General features: G+C 53.5%; 1 non-coding gene across 1 annotated transcript; it reads right to left on the bottom strand.

The window, feature by feature from the left end:
• Positions 1 to 772: 772 nt before the first annotated feature.
• On the bottom strand, positions 773 to 879 carry LOC116284153 (U6 spliceosomal RNA). The gene has a single exon (XR_004193914.1). It is a non-coding gene; the product is annotated as a U6 spliceosomal RNA (small nuclear RNA).
• Between the last annotated feature and the right edge of the window lie 16,427 nt (positions 880 to 17,306).

Genomic DNA, 17,306 nt, shown 5'->3' with positions numbered 1-17,306 from the left:
TGGAGTGAGGCCGGGTTAAATATTAGCCGGCAGATGGTCCCCGGGGAAGGCTAGCTTCGGGACCTAGCGTCTACTAGGAGGGGTTTGTTAAGGGCCGACTCTTTGGGTCCGCTGACCAGCCAGTGAGTGGGGAGGGGCTGAGGCCAAGGGCCACAGAGTGCCCCCTCCCGGCGTCCCGGATCGCAAGGATTCAGCCCGCAGCGCGGCCCTGCGGCAGATGGCTTCACTTTGCGCGATCTTGGCCAGGCAGGGCTCCAGCTCCTAGTGAATGCTGGTGTACGGAAAAAAGGTACGCAAGGAGCTAGTTTTGGGGCGCGGATATAGCTCAGTGGTAGAGCGCGTGCTTAGCATGCCGGAGGTCCTGGGTTCAATCTCCAGCACCTCCATTAAAATATAAAGAAACAAACCTAATAACTCCCCCATAAATAAATAAGTAAATTTCCGGAAACAAAATAAAAGATAAAATTCATAGAATATGAATATAAAAAAGTTGGGCTAGTTTTATACCTGTTAAAAATGTTCATGGGATGCTTACAGGATCCAGGCACCCTGTGACAGTTGTGGGGACAGGGAGTGAACAACCCCAGCCATCCTTGCCCTCATGGGTTTTACAATTCAGCAGTAACTGAATAAAGTGAAATCCTAAGCTCCGCCCCACGAGGGGACCTAACCATCCCACAATGTGGCTTGACCATAAGAAACCTTCACCCACTCGACAACCTTTCTCACCATTTGTTTTTCTGCTCACATTTGTTTTCTTTTTTCTTTTTTTTTTAATATGGAATGCTTCATGAATTTGCATGTCATCCTTGCTCAGGGACCATGCTAATCTTCTCTGTATTGTTCCAATTTTAGTATATGTGCTGCTGAAGAGAGCACTGCTCATGTTTGTTTTCAAGAACAAGAACTTTGCTCCCAGTGAGAACTCTGACTTGAGATTCCCATGTTTGGGTGGTAAATAATACCATCTCCTTTCTGAGGTTGTTGTGAAGATTAAATGAGGTACATTCTCAACACATATTAGCGATCACTACCAGGTATCAAGATTGATCCACTGCTTTTCAGTTCCAGGGCTCAGCTGGTGTCCCCTTAGCTGCAAATATACCCCTAAATTTGGCTCCTGCAAATCCAACAATAATGAGGAACTCTATAACCTTGGTGGAGGTGACCCAACCAGAAACCTCCAATTTCCAGCCAGATCAGTTCTTTCTCTGTATCAGATGCTTTACTTTCATTATACTCACAACAACCCTGAGGGTGGGTCCTATTATTATTCCCATTTTATAGAGAGGGAAACTGAGGCTTAGATTTTAAGTAACTTGGCCTAGATCTTAGAAGCTGGTAGGAGGCATAGACCAGACTGCAGTCTCAGTTGCTCTGATTCCAAAGCTTGTGTCATAAGCTACTACCTCCTTGAGGCATCAGATAAGCGGTGGGATGGGGGTCCAGGACATCTCAGAGGGTCAGGCTCCCAGAGGGTTTTTCACAGTGTGCTGTTCTGGGAGGCAGCAACTGCTATAACAGTCAGGCGAATCTTGGCTTCCTCCTTCTTAGTGCATGGTGGGTGAAGAGGGATGTCCCCACAATCATGCCAGGTTTCCTCCCTCCAAGAGTCTTTATTCTGAGAACCCATCCTTTGCTACCTGCTCCCCCCCACCATGTGTTATGGACTATCTTTCCTTATTAGAGCATAAATTCCGCAAGGAGTAGGACACCGGGCATTATCTGCTTTGTTGCTCCCCCTTCAAGGGTCCTGCCCTGGCATATAGTAAATGCTTCATAAATATTGCTGTTATAGACTGAACGTTTGTATCCACCAGCCAAAAATTCATACGTTGAAACTCTAACCCCCTCTAAGTGTGATGATATTTGCACTTAGGTTTAAATGAAGTCATGAGGGTGGGGTTCCTATAATGGGATCAGTGCTTTTATAAGAAGTGGAAGAGAGATCAGAGCCCTTTCTCTCATTTCCTCTCTCTCTCCCCCCACCAAGTGAGGACACAGCAAGAAGGAGGCTTTTTGCAAGCAAGGAGAGAGTCCTCACCAGGAACCGAATCTGTCGGCACTTTGATCTCAGACTTCCAGCCTTCAGAACTGTGAGAAATAATGTGTGTTGTTTAAGCCACCCAGTCCATAGTATTCTGTTATAGCAGCCTGAGCAAGATAAATGCTGACATATTTTGGGCTGAATCTGCTCCTGTAATCCTTCATCAATAAACATTTATTGAACATCTCCTAGGTTACTGTTCACTCAAATGCTTATTAAACACTTATCATGTGTCCATTCAACAACATTTATTAAGGGCCTACTATGTGCTGGGCTAGCAAACCCATCAAGATCTTCAAGGAGATCTCTCAGTGTAGTGGGAATTCCCCACCTGTCAGTACCCAGAGGGGACGTGGCTCACTCATTCACACACAAGTATCTGCCCACTGCAAGAAGGGTGTCCTACACAGCATGTCTGCTTAGTAAATGGCTCTTCAATTAACTCACAATGCTAGGTCCAGCAGAAACTGAGCTGTATAAGTATAGTTTCTGTCCTCCCAGAGCCTTTAATCTCTTCGGGGGACTGGAAGTGAATAAGACAACATAGAGAAATGAGCCTCACGATGTAGGAGACATAGGAGAAATGACGGGAACCAGGATGAATGAATGGCAGATAATCCCAAGTTCTAGCCCTTGACCTTAGCCAAGGCATCAGATCCCTCTGTCTGTGAAATGGTGACCCTCATGTCTAATATGGGGCTATGTGAGGCTCAGAGGAGAGGGCAACAAAGGGCTCCCACCAATGCCTGGAGGGGAGAGAAAGTGCATCAAATGGTAGCTACTAATGTTATTAATGAAGCCTGCAACTGTAAGTGGGGGTTTAGGCACAAGGATGGAGCTGTGGCAGGAGTGAGATCAGGTTGACGTATTAACCTTGAGCTGGCAGCCTGGTGAGCGTTTTTCCCCTTTGGCGCTGGCTTGCCATGGCTGCAGGGCTGGGGCTGACTATGGGTGGGGTGTTTATTCTGGGAATCGGCCCTGGCTGTGCCTCACTCCCTGCTCAAGCGAGAGAGAAAGAAGGGCTTTGAGTCAGAATTGAGGGCCCTGCTGGGCCCAGCATGTATGACCCATCCCACCTGCCAGCAGGGTCCCTGGGCTGAGAATGCCCAGCAGGAACAGCCCCAAGGGCCAGCAAGGTCATTCCGGTTTGAGACACACTCTCCAGGTTGGGACTCAGCTAACCCTCTAGAGGGCCTAAAGTGCTCAGCTTTGGGAGCTCTGATGAGCTCCAGGATGCTCCAGGATGCTCCTGGGCTGGTGTGTGTGTGTGTGGCGCGCATGCACGGTATTGGAGGTTGGGGTGTCCAGCCCATGGAAGAGCCTTCATCAGGGCCAGCCACAGGGACATTCACCTGTGCAGTTGCACAAGCCTGACACTTAGCAGGGCTCATGCTTTGCTTAATGTTCTGCCATCGCCATCTTGAAACTGTTAATCATTTTTTAACACTGTTCAAAAATGACCTAGTCCACTTTCAATGGGTCCAGCAAATTGTGCAACCTGTCCTGCCCTCGTGCTTTGGTTTCCCGCAGTCTGTATGTAGCATCTCCCTTGAATGGGACATTCAGATCTACTCCTTAGCCACGCCCAGCCAGCCAGGAGTGGCTTAGGTAAGCCCATTTCTTGAAAGGTGGTGGGGAGCAATAATCGGCCGCTCTAACCTAACGGAATCAACCTTTCCTTAAAAGCCCAAGGCTGCTGTGTGATGGTGGATAAGTCGCTCAACTTTCTGAGTTTCTGGATCTAACAATATTATACTTAACTTAAGACTGTTGGGAGGGTTAAAAGAGGTAGTTCATATAACATGCAGTGTCTGGCACAGAGTAAGCGCCCAATAAATTAGAACTATTATTACGTTTTAAAAATTAGGATTATTACAGGCGGTAAATTGGAGGGAGGGAAGAAGGGAGGGAAGAAGGGAGGGAAGGGTCCGTCCCATCCCTATGGACCTGCCCCAGGAAGGAGGAGCTGCCCCTCTTGACCCCGCCCCTCCTGCCTTCTGAGGGAGGAGACTCCCCCAGGGCCGAGACGAGGGGGTGGAGGAGCGGGAGCGACACATTTTTGAGTCGTGACCAAGTGGAAACTCCCTCCCCGAGGCGGAAGCCGGGGGCGCCCCACTGGGGCCGGAGCCGCAGCCGACGCGGGATCCGCAGCCTGGGGGCAGGGCACCGCGGGAGACCTGGGCCCCGCCCCTCAAAGCATGAATATGAATAAGCCTGCCGGGGAGAGAGGAAGTGGGAGGCGGCCCGGACCCGACTGGCTCCGCCCCCGCCGCGGGCCTGCGGCCAGTGGGCGCGGCCTAGCCACGGACGCCCCGCCCCTCCGCCCCTCGCGGGGCCTCCTTCCGGCCGGCGCGCCCCGAACGTGACCTCGTGGGCGCGCGCCGCAGCCGCCCTGAGGGAGGCGCCCGCACCCCCCGCGCAGGTAGGGCAGCCCTTTGTCCCCGGTGCCGCCCCTCGGAGCCCCGGGTCTCGCCATCCTCCCTGGCCCGCGGCCTCCGCGCGCGCTTCCCCTGTTGATCTGGCCCCGGCCTGGCCGCTCTCTCAGGCGCGGCGCGCCCGCAGCCGGGGAGACGCGATAGGGGCCCTTTATTCACTCCGGCGCTGGCACCTAGGGTAGCGAGGGCTGCAGAAGCCCTGCCCTTATACGGCTTGTGTTCCCGGGCGAGAGAGGCCACCGAGGTGAATTAATAGAATGTCCAGTATATCGGATGAGTGTCAGGGTGAGGACGGACGCGGGGGACGGGCATCAACCAGGCGGCTAGCAGGGTCCCTAAGAAGGTGACTTTTGTGTCAAGCCCCGGAGGAAGCGAGGGAACAAGCCGGCGTCTGGGGTGTTGGGGGCAGCAGGGCATTGAGGCTGGTGTGGCTGGAGTGGAGAGAGGGGCAGAATGAAAGGGTGGAATCATAATAATGGCTCAGTGTTGAGCAAATGCCCAGCCAAGTGCTAGGTGCTTTATGCATATGTCCTTTAAGCCTCAGGACAGCCTGGACCTTGGCATTACTATTATCTGAGAGGAAATCAGGCCCAGGCAGGCTAAATAACTTGCCCAAGGTCACAAAGCATTGGAGCCCAAGCAGACTCGCATCATTGCCTGAAACACACCCAGGAGACCCAGGGTAGGGTGACCTTGACCAGGTCAGGTCCTCTAGGCTGCTCCTCAGTTTCCTCAGTGCCAGAGGGAGAAGATGTGACTGACCTCCTGAAGTGAAAGATGGGCAGGCATGGCCCTTTTGCTGACAGTCTGCCCGAAAAACGCCCACTTTAATTCATACCCAGCAACTAGGGCCCTGAAACCCAGCCTGAAATCAGTGCACAGAACGTGGGTGTAGCAGGAGCCTTCGAGGATGTCTGTTCTCCCAGGAGAGCCTTTTGTTGTTTGAGAAGCACTTGTCACCCTTCTGTGCTCTGGAACAGGTACGAGTGGCTTCAGGGAGGGAAGGCAGAAGGCTCAGAGCCTGGAAGAGGCTACTTCTGGAGGTGGGCTGTGGGGAGTCCTGTGCGGCTGAGTGCTCCTAGGTAGTAACAAAGGCGGAGTCAGCCAGGCAGGCCGTGTGTGCCGGCCAGCAACTACAGAACAAGCAGAATCACCCAAACATCCCTGTGAGCCTAGAGAGATTAACACACACACGAAACCCACCCATGTCTGCACTGGTAGCGGGTTCTCTGACTACTGCCCAGACCAGAGGGGAAGGGCCTCAGAGCTACCGATCTGGGCTCTGCTGGCTGGGCTGACCCTTCTCTCCTGTGGGAAGAGGGGAAATGTTTTCATGCTCTTGTGAAGATCTGCCTGTGCCTCTGATTCCGAGAAGTCTTGTGGATTCTAATGGGGCAAGAATGGCGAGTATTCTGCAGTTTCCCCTTCTCCAGCCTGGCACAGCCTCCAGCCATGGCTTTTGGGCTGTGGTGTGAAATGTGGCCCTGGGAGAGTTGGGAGAGTAACCCAGCCCTCTGTGTTGGAGCCTCAAGTCACCAGTCAGAGGTACTGGTGATATAGGACCACAGCAGAACTTATTGTCAGGCCCATGTTCAGAGAGGTTAAGTGGCTTGCCCAAGAGTGTACAGTTTGAAAGCAGCAGAGATGGCATCCTAGTCCAAACCATTTGACTCCAGAGCCCAAGCCCTTCCCCTCAGGGCACTGATCCACCCCAGGAGAAGGGACATAACTTCGTGCTTAGCTTGGAGACCCCCCCCACATACTTTGTAGGGGTGTAGAGGTGGCAGAAGGGACAAGGACCAAAGGGGATGGAGACACTTTCTGGTTTTCTCAGCCACACAGTCCCCGGACCTTGTCTCCAGGCCTTTATGTCTGTGCAGAATTAGTCAATCCCTTTTCAGGGTGGGACTGGTACAGGTGGGACCAGAGGCAACTGAAGGGGTGCCTGGGAGAGGGCTTCCTCCTCATGAAGTTTGGGGGTCCAGTGAATGACTCTGACTCTACCTGGGCCCCTGGGACCATCTGCACACTGGAGCTCTGGCCTCTGACCAGGTTGGGCGGGCTGGGAGTGCCCAGGTGGAGGGAGAGATGTGAGGTGGTACACGTGAGTTGTGAGACTCATGTGGATAGAATGCCAGAAAGAGGGGAGAGCTGGTCCTCTCAAGTTCCCCCCGTGGGTTGGGGCTCGTTTCAAACAGTCACTCTCCATGCGTTGTTGCCTACTGAGCAGATCCCTTGCTCCCTCCAGACTTCTCACTTCCCTAGGGATATTCTGAGTCTCAGAACCTCAGTGGGTTCTCAAACTGACAGGCTTACTGAACCAGTAAGGCCAGGGCGAGGCCCAGGGATCTGCATTTTTAATGAGCTCCCAAGTGGCTATGATGCATATGGTCTTCTGACTAAACCTGGAAAACCACTGTCCTGGACCTCTCAGCCCAGCAGCCATGAGAAGCCCCTTCCAGAGCCTTCTAGCAGATCGCAGCCTGATGCATGTAATTGTTTGCCAGGACCAAATTTAAATGCATTCACTCTTCAGTTGGGGCACTGTCATCAGCCGAGCTTCTCCCCTGTTTGAAATAAATGATGACGTCTCAAGCGATAGTCCTGCCTCCATCCCTCCCTTGCCAACTTTCCCAAAAGAGCAGGCTGGCCCAGTCACCCTCTCACTGCTCACTGCAGAGCTCTGTCCCAAGCTGTCCCCTCCTGTCGCTCTTCGCAGGAAGACGTTCTCTCAGCTGCTTCTCCAAAAGTCCTTGCTTTTGCTCACTTGAAGCCCTCTAGGGTCTGCACCACCGCCCCCTCTGCCTGTGGCCCCCTGAAACTGGGTATTCCCTAGGTTTCCCTCCTCGAGCCTTCTCTGCTTGATGCCTTTCCTCATTTGCAGTTGCACAGGCAGAAGTGAGGGGAACCCCATCTCTATTCTGAGAGTCCCCACCATTTATATGCAGTCTCCCGGGTGCACCAGGACTGCATTTTTAGGGGCTCGCTTGATACCTCCTCTCAGCCTGTGTGCATTGGAGCTCTTCCAGATTAGCTCTTTGACTTTGAGGGAATCTGGCCACACTTGTCACCTTAGGGTGGTCCAGCTGCTCTGGGTTCTGCGTGGCTCCTTTGAAGCCACATGCCCTCGTAGAAGAGAGTGCCTGCCACCTTTAAGGGAGCCCATCTCAGTAGCCAGGCTTCTCTGCCAGAGACTTCTGACTTCTTTCTGCTTTCCCTGGTAAAACTCTTAGTACCCCCTCAACTTCCTGACCCTTGAGCACCCCCCCCCCCCGCCGCCCCTGCATTGATGTCTGTCCTAGTGCCCCAGGCTTGCAGCCTTAGGGTCTCTTTTCTCCTTTCTTCCACCCCCCTCCCCCCAGGCATGTTCAGCTCTGCTTTGGTAGCCTCTCTAGTGTCCCTCCATCTGTCCTGTCCTCTAGGGGCCTCTGAACTCCGCAGCAACTCCCAAAAGGCCAACACTGCGCCTGTGGACATCAGCTGAATGGGCAGCTCCCCCTCTGGACCAGCCCGTTGGCACCTCCTCAGAGATGCACAGCTTTCGTCCATCTGTGTTAGGGGCCACATGGCATTGGGTCAGTCTCCTTGCCTGGAGTCAGGGGTCTTGGTTTAGATCTTGGTTTTGCCCTTCTCAGCCTTCTGACTGGACAGATTCCTTGAGCCCTCCATTGAAGCATTCTCATTTTCTTGTCTGTAAGGTCAAGGCTGGTAATGATAGTCCTGTCTCACAAGGTTCTTACTTTACCTCATCTCTGGAAGTCCTTGGCATGTAATACTGCTTGATCTTTATTACCACATTTAATCCTCAAAACCACCCTGTCAGGCAGAACGTCACTGTCAGGCCCATCTTGTAGATGAGGAGAGAGATGCTCAGAGAAGCCAAGTGATTGGTCCAAGGGTATCCAGCTCTAAAGTAGCAGAGCTGGGATTCAAGTTCAAACCAGTTCCCTCCAGAGCCTGAGCTTCTAACCACTAATCACGCCCCCCCATTCTCTTCTGTTCATTCGTTCATTCATTGGACAATTGTTGATGGTGCGCCTACTATCTAGGAGAATAGCAGTGAAGGAACAGACACCCTGCCCCATCTGTGGAGGCGCAGGTAGGAAGAGATGTATAGGAACTCCTGTAGGAAATTGCCCGAGGCCCCTCTTCCTCAATCCCTGCACAGGGGCAGGGGCACAGGCCAGGACACCCCACCCCCACCTCACTTCCCCACTTCTTTTTGTACCTAAAGTCCTGCAGGCATTTGACTGGATTTGGCTTTGACCTTTGTGAAGGAGGAAGTGGATCAAGGTGGAGGGCCTGGTGTAGGGCTTGGAAGCACCGAAATCTGCAGGAGATGGGGGCAGTGCAGGCATGAAAGGGGTGCATTTAGGTACCACAGTAAGATACCACTTCACATCCCCAGTGGCTGTCACAAAAAGGGAGGGGCAGTAACAAGGGTTGGGGAGGAGAGGGAGGACTTGGAACCCCCTCCCCTTGCTGGTGGGTATGTCAGATAGTGTCACTGATGGCAGTTCCTCAGCATAGAGTCACCCTCTGACACAGCGATTCCCCTCCTAGGTGTACACCCAAGAGAAATGAAAATATATGTCCACACGAACACTTGTAGTTGGATGTTCACAGCAGCATGCTTCACAATAGCCAAAAGGTGGAAATGACCCAAATGTCCATCAGTAGATGAATGGATAAACAAACTGTGGTGTGTCCACAGTATTCCTCTGCTGTAAAAAGGAATGAAGCACTGACACACGCTACAGTGTGGGTGAACCTCACAAACGTGATGCTCTGAAAGAGTCAGACACAAAAGGCCACGTATTGTGTAAGTCTGTTTCTATGAAATGTCCAGAAGAGGCCAAGCCATAGACAGAAAGTAGATAAGTGGTTGCCAGGGGTTGAGGGCGGGGGTGTTAGAGGACACCTGCTAAGCAGTGCAGGATTTCTTCTGGGGTGATGAAAATATTCTAAAATTAATTGTGTTGATAGTGGCACGATGTTGAAATACTGAAAAACATTGAACTGTATACTTTAAAATGGTGAGTTGTGCGGTATGTGAATTATATCTCGATAAAGGTTTTATTAAAAAAAAACCGGCCAGGCATCCGGGCATCTACGTTGATGGAGGGCAGCAGGACAAGGACTCACCTTGCTGAGTGATGGGCGACATTACTTGGGTTTACTTTGCAGTGGTTCTCGTGACGTGATTGCTGAGAAGTGACTCTGTAGGTAAGGTTTCCTTCTGGCCTCAGCTTACGTGTTACCCCCGAGAGAGGCCCCCATTCCCCTCCCTTTGTCACTTGTCATCCATCTCAGCTCTTCCTTTCTTTTAGAACTATTCCCACACTTCGAACTGTTTTCTGTCCGTGACTCTTGCTGGGCCGAGTTCTGTGAGGTCAGGGGCTTGTCTCTGTGTTGTTTGCCGTGTATTAGGTACTCAGTAAATACTGGTTCCCTGAATGAGCCATCCAGGCTGATAACTACTGGGGTAGGGGTAGGGGCTGTGAGGTCCAGGCTAGGGTCCATCCTCGCTGCAGGGGAGGGAGCCAGCAGGCCGGGTCAGGGTGTCTCCCAGCCCTAGTGGCTTTCTTTTTCTCTGTTCCAGTTCCAGGAGGAATGTCTCTGGAAAGGAAGCCCGAAGCCTGGTCTGGCTGGGAAGCGGGGAGCGGGGAGGGGAGAGGAGGGGGAGCGGGGGCCGGCTGGCCTGGGGAGGAAGTCTGCAGCCCCAGGCTGCCGAGGGCGCGGTGTCTGTGTTTGCACCTTTGGAATGTGGCTGATTCACTCTGGGGGGAGCCATGCAGCCACTGCTGCTGCCTTGGATCCGACATCTGGAGGCTGGATTCCAGGAGAAAAAAGATTCTTGCAAGCAGATGTCAACTTTGAAGGTCAAACTGAGCAATGGAGCTGAGGAGGAGGCTGAGCGGGTCCCACACCCCCATCCCTGGCCCCAGGATTCTGAGAGAGAGGTGAGGTCCCATCTGGAGCCCTGTCCTGGCTCTAAGGGGACAGCATGGGGCAGGGAAACAGCGTGAGTTCTGCAGTCAGACTTTCCTTCAAAGGCTAGTTGGTTAATAGCTCATGCAATGGTGAAGGCCAAGGGCCTAGCTGGTCCAGTGCTCAGCAGTGGTCCAGGGACACTGGCTTGCGTCTCCTGGCCCAGTGTCCTCTGTGTCACTTTACTCTTGGGCCATTGCTTCCCTGCAGACTCCCAGCTTGCCTCTCCCTGGGGCTCCAGCAAGACCCTAGGCTTGCCTATTTTGTTGGCCCAGTTGGGGCCCAGCTCATCCTGGACGCTGATGGGACAGGTCTGGGTCAGGAGTTTACCCCAGTGCATGGCTGACACCCCAAGAGCCACATAGAGAAAGTGGAAATTGGGGGTCCCCCAAAGGAGCCAGTGCCAGGGCATGGGCAGAAACAGCAGACACGCCTACTCTGCTGAGCTGACCCCATGGGCCTGGCTTCTGGGGCTTGTGCCAGGCCCTGTGCTGGGCTCTATGGCTCTTACCTAAAGGGGTGTTCTGCTGGCTAAGTTCCAGAAGCTCTTAGAAGCTCATTTTCTCCAACTGTGGAATCTCATAGGATTCTTTTCAGGATCCATTGAGACAATGCTTGCAAATTCCTCGGCACCTGCCTGGCCTGGAGGAGGTGTGATGCTAACTAGCCTAACTCCCTTACTCTTCTCAGTCTCTAGTGCTGTGAGATCTGCTCTGTGGGCTGAAAGGATGGTGCACACATATGTGCCTGTGTGCACGTGTGTGCAAGTGAGCGTGCAGGCCCCTTTCTCTTCTCCAGGGAGTTTTGTATTGTTTGGCTTCTCCCCGAGAGGGTTAGGGACTACCAGGACAGAGGGTGGAGGCAAGAATGACAGGCAAGGGGTGGAGGGAGAAGCGGGTGGGCCTCACCTGTGGGCCTGCAGGCCCAGGCCTGCCCCTGGGAGTCCTCTCCCTGTGCCCTCAGCTCCAGCTCTATCCTAGGAGTGGCTGCCTCTGTCCCTCCCTCCCAGGCTACAGCATAAGCCTGTCTGTCATTTGACCTTGGGGTGGGGGTGGGGGAGGAGGGGCCTGAATCAGGCTTGCGATTTCCTGTATTCTGTCTCCAGGAACCCTGGAACCTTGTGGGGATGGTCAGAGGGGATCCCAGGCCTGGGGTTTCTCAGAAGAGGAAACCCAATGCCCAGAGTAGTCTAAACCTCTCAAACACCTCAGGGGAAACCTGGAGCTTCTGCGAGGGTGGAGGGCCAGCCTCCTTCAAGCTTTTTGCAGCTATTTGTAAACTGAAGTCAAGCACCGCCCAGTATCCTCTAGTGCTTGAAGAGTGTGCCTCCCCTTCCTCCCTGAGCTCAGCGCCCTCCACTCCCACCAGCCCTGTCTGCTGGCATCCCTCTGGGACGCCACACCTGTGTGGGTGCCTGCTCTTCCTCACCAAACCAACCACGTCCTCTGACTCCCAAATGCCATCTCCTCGGATTCCTGCCAGCCTCCCGCACTCTTGGTTCTGTTTCTCTGGACATGGTGGGTTGAGTACCTCTGTAAGGAGCCTGCCACCACATCAGCCAATGCAGCAACGGGGCTCCTGCATCCATCACTTGTCCATGTCCTGCATGTCCTGAGTGTAACTCTGTGACAGTCATCCCAGGCTGCCGGGACCAGACTGCCCGCTCTCTTCTGGGTGTCAAACATTTTTTGATGTGTTCATCTAGTCTTTTCCATTATACAACAGAATCTTGAAGTTGAAGGACGTAGTAATGAGAGCTGCATTTTCTGTGCTCTAAGTGCTTTTTAAAAATTGCGATATAATTCACATACCATCAAATTCACCCTTTTAAAGTGTACAGTTCAGTGGGTTTTAGTGTATTTACTGAGTCGTGCATCCTTCTCCACCATCTAATTCCAGAACATTTTCATCATCCCACAAAAGGAACCCTAGCAGATTCATCAGTTGTGAGAAAAGTACCGTTCACATGGGGGATTTGATAGTGGAGGGGGTGCTGTGCACATGTAGGGGCAGGGAGTGTATAGAAAATCTCTGTACCTTTGCTCAAAATTGCTGTGAACTTAAAACTACTTTAAAAAATAAAATCGATTAAAAACAGAAACAAAAGGAAAAAGAACCCCCAACCCATTAGCTGTCACTCCCCATTCCTCCACGCCCCTGCTCCAACCACTGGCAATCACCACCAGTCTGCTTTCTGACTACAGATTTGCCTGTTCTGGACATTTTCATAAGTGGGGTCCTACAGTATGTGGTCCTCTGTGTCTGGCTTCTTTGACTGAGCATCATTTTCGAGGTTCATCCATATTGTAGTGTGTGTTAGTGCTTCATTCCTTTTTATGGCTGAATAATATTCCATTGTCTGGATAGATCAAAATTTGTTCATCCATCCATCCATCCATCAAAGGACATTTGAGTTGTTTCTACTTCTCATGAAGAATGCTGCTATGAATATGCGTGTACAAGTCGTTTTGAAGACAAAGGTTTTTGATCTTAGTGCTTTTTGACAAACACCTCATTCAGTCCTCACAGCACCCTTACATGTCAGTGCTGGCATGATCCCCCTTCTTTGGGCGAGAAAGTGAGGCTCAGAGAGGTGAGTCAAGGTCACAGCTGGAAGCTGTGGAGCTGGGACCCTCCTGTCCCCTGGCCAGCAGGCTCTGATGGTGCCTACTACAGTGCTTCTGTTTTTAGCAGAGCCTTGCCCAGCACTGTCCCACAGTTAATATTGCTGACTCTTCAAACAAGGGCCACTCAAACCTCAAGCCCCAGGAGGGCTCTGAGTGTGTCATCTGCTCAGTGGTGACCCTGTGGCTCCAAGGGGATGCACCTTAGGGAGGTACGAGAAGTGCCTACTGCCATAGAATCCTCATCCACAGGTCCTGGTGGGACCAGGCTTTTCCCTTGCTTCTCAGCCTGCACCACCTCATGGGGTACCAAGCCCCAAACACTACTGCCCCTTTTGTTCATTTGCAGCCGCTCTTCTGGGGTTCCTGGGGTGCCTTTCATCTCTTGCTTCTTGGGTTTGGCACATACCCGGGTGTCACCTGCTGGTGGACTTTGCCCCTTCCACCTGCCGGAGAGTGTGGTCTGGTGGGTAATTGCTGTCAGACAAACCCAGGTTCATGTCATCTTTGCCGCTCTGGCTGTGTGGCTTCGGGTAGGTTTCTAAACTTCTCTGAGCTTCTGTTTGCTCATCTGTCATGGGGGTCACAATAATATACCTGCTGATACGGTGGTTGTGGGATTGATTAAGGGAAGGGAGATGAGGGGCTCACATGGTGCCTGTCACCTTGGAAAGCCGCAGTTAGTCGTCCTCACTGCAAGGCAGCAGGCCTGGGTGGGGGCGGGGAGCTTTGTGTGTCTCCCTGCCTTTGGAGCCAAGAGAGGCTCCCATGACTCAGTTCTGCCCAAGAAAGGGGAAGTCAAGTCCATGCCTCTGAGGCTGGGGTCCCCAGGGACCTCCTGTCCTGCTCCCTTCTCTGACCTCTGCCTGTCTCCCCACCCAGTGCTTCTGGCAAAGCCCCATGCATTCTCTGCTGCTTGCCTGGGCACACCCTCCACCCCTTCCCCAGATCTGCAGCCAGGACCTGCTGCTCCGTGGCACGAGGGCTTGGATGCTGGCGTGACCGGGGACCACCGTGAGTGGGTGCCACAGCCCACAGCCTGAGGCAGGAGGGGCAGTGATGCGGAGGGGACCTGGGCCAAGGATGGGAGGGCCTCCTCTGGCCGCTGGATCTGAGCTGCAGGCTCCTGCCAGGGAAGCCCTTTCTCCTCGCTGCTGCTGCTCAGCCTTTCCCAGCCCTGCCCCTCTCCTGCTTCTCACATTTCAGCTTCCAAGTTCCTGGCATTGCAGCCACTGCTGCTGTGGTCACTGTACCAGACAGATGTTAACCCCCAGTGTGCTGGTAGGAGCAGCGCTGCCGCAAGGTCCAGAGGTGTTGAGGGGGGAGAGCACCATCCTGAAACCATCCTCTGCTCAGCCAGGTTCCCTCTGGAGAGTGTATCACATCTCCTTCCTCTCTGTCTGCCCAAATTTGAAGCCGAGGCCTTCCCTGACCCCTGGGAGTTGCTCCTTCCTCTGGCTGGCTGGGCACTGACCGTCAACCACAGACCATGGCCTCTGTATCTCCACAAGCCTGACCTTGTCATTTCACACAGACAGGGTTTTCTCCCTCCATACCCCTCAGCCCCGTCTTGCACCTGGCTTTACCTGAGCAGGGCTGGGCCACCAGGACCAGGTGAGCTCTCAGCCTGCAGGCAGTGGCACAGGCCGTCGAGGAGGAGCCAGAAGGGAAGCAGGCACTGGCGCAGCCTGGCTAGGTGACCTTGGGCAAGTCCCTGGGGTATAAGGGAGTTGGGGCCCGTAGTGTGGACAGAACAGGGGATGCCTGGTCCATGGCAGCGCAGGCCACTTGGGCCCACTAGCACACACGCATGCCTCCTGACATGACATGCCATGCCGGGGCTTAAGGCCCCCACCCCAAGGAGAAGTCCTCCCACCTTCCTGGCTGCCTCCCTCCTCGCAGCTCACCTGGGTCTACTTTCTAATTAGAGCAGGCCTCTGTTGCTCCCTGGGCCTGGCTGGTCTCAGCCCACCCTTCTCCATCCCCAGAAAAGACTGGCTGTCCTTCCTTCTCTCCCCACCCTCTTCCACTCCTCTGGAGGAGAACTAGCTGCCCAGAGGGACACTGGACAGCCTCTCCGAACCCAGCGGCACCCCAGCATCCTCTTCCCCTACCCCCTGCTTCCTGCGTGAACCCTTTCCTGAGCCCCAAATGCTCCCTCCCGGTTTCTTAGGGTGTCTCTGCTGACCTTTTGTCCTCTGGCCATACGCCCTTGGTGCCTTGGCTTACTTAGTCTCCTTTCCTGATGACCAGAGATCCCGATGTCCTGTCTTCTGTGTCCCCCTGCATGCCTGGTGGGAAGGGCCCAGGCTGGTGTCGGGTCCCAGCTTTACTGCTGGGCTGTGCCGCAGGCTCCCCATTGGCCTGGTGGGATGGTTATAACCGCCTCGTCTGCTTACAGTCAATTGAGGAAGTGGTCAGACAACCATTTCTGTCTGAAACCGAACCAGTCCAGCCAGGGTGGCCATTCGCTGAGTGTTTATAAAGGGGCTGCACAAAATTGAAGCAGATGACCTGGTTCCTCCTGGTTGATGTGTTGAAATGGAGAGGGACATTTCCCTGGGGGACCCAGGACAGGAGGAGCTGAGGGAGGGAGACGAGAGGAGGGCAGGAGTCTACCCCATGGGCTGCAGTGTCAGGCCTGGAGACACGAGGGGCAGGACCAGAGGTGGGGGCAGGGGACATGCCCCAGGTGGACTCCAGCCCCCTTTTCAAGGGCTTGCTTATGAGCAAAGTGAGCCAGGTTGGGTTCTTAGAAGGAATTGGGCATCCAGAGCTTAGGGCCTTTGGACACCTGGACAGGCCTGGTGCTCTGGGGATCTGCAGGGCCTTGGGGGTGTGGGGAGGTGGGCGGTCGGCCCTTTCACCCCAATAAGTGCCTTGGGTTCCCCAGTGTGTTCAGGCTCCAGCTTGCACAAAGGCATCATGTGTGCTGGGCGCCCCCTAGTGGTTGGGGTGACCCAGCCTTGTTGGCCCAGAGGTCTCCCTGTGATTAGAGTAGGAAAGGAGACCAGGGCGTTGGGGGATACTGGGATTTGCTCCAAACCCCAACAGAGGCATCTTATCCCCATCTGGCCTTCCTGGGAGCATTCAAGGTCCTCTCCCAGGCAGGGGATTTTTGCTTCTATGGGATCTCATCCCTGCCTCCAACAGCTGGTGTCCACAACCCCCCTGCCCCCCACCCCAAGCAGGCTGGAGTACCTGAAAGGCCATCTGGCCCGTCCATCCTTCACTTCTGGGCATGTTTGTGTAGAGGAAGAAGCCTCAAATTAGGTGGGGGCCCTAAATACCTTTTCAGGTTCCATTCCCAGTCCTCTGTAGGTCCCTACGGAAGGTCCGTAGCTTTCTCTGCACCTCCTTCATGCTCCCCCATCTGTGGTAGCAAAATTCTCCTGTGACCACCAATGACTTTTGCCCTTGTATACTCCCCTCTCATTGAGCATGCATGGAACCAGTGAATATGACCTACTCCCGTGATTAGTAGGTTATGTTATATGGCACAGTTGTCCTTGAGCTAAGTTATCCAGGTGGGCCTGACCTAATCACACAAGCCCTTTAGAAGCAGTGCGTTTCCTCCAGCTGCTTGCAGAAGAGGACATTAGAGAGATTCTAAGCAAGAGGGGGATGGATGCGTGGGACGCTCTCCGTTCCTCAGATGGAGGGGCCACCTGAGAGTGACCTCTAGAAGCTGAGTGGGCCCCAGCTGACAGCCAGCAAGACAATGGGACCTCAGTCCTATAGCCACAAGGAACTGAACCCTGCTGACAAGCAGTGAGTTGGGAAGATAATCCAAGCCTCAGGCAAAATTGAAGCCCTGCCTGACACCTCAGTTTCACCTGGCAGGACTCTTAGCTGAGAACCCAGCCATGCCACACCTGGCCTTCTCCTCGTCTGAACTGTGCGATGATAAATGGTGCTGTCTGACACCAAGAAATTTCTGGTAATTTGTTACACAGCAACAGGAAATGAAGGTGTTGTTATTTAAGAGAAGAACAGCATTCTAGACACACAAGTAGGATAAAAGTTTAAAAATAAGGAAATTCCATCTGCCTTTTGCACAGGTGCTCTGCAGAGTGGAAACCCACAGCGGCTGCTGCGCTCACCCAAGTCCTCCCTCCATGCCGCTGTTTACATCCACTTTCTTAGGGTTCAAATCTCTCACCTGAGCTTCCAAGCAGCCTTCCTAGGGCAGGTGTGTTCTGGGAAAGG

Source organism: Vicugna pacos, chromosome 18, assembly GCF_048564905.1.
Source record: "Vicugna pacos chromosome 18, VicPac4, whole genome shotgun sequence".
NCBI classification, from domain to species: Eukaryota; Metazoa; Chordata; class Mammalia; order Artiodactyla; family Camelidae; genus Vicugna; species Vicugna pacos.
This window is presented reverse-complemented; position numbering and strand designations above follow the sequence as displayed.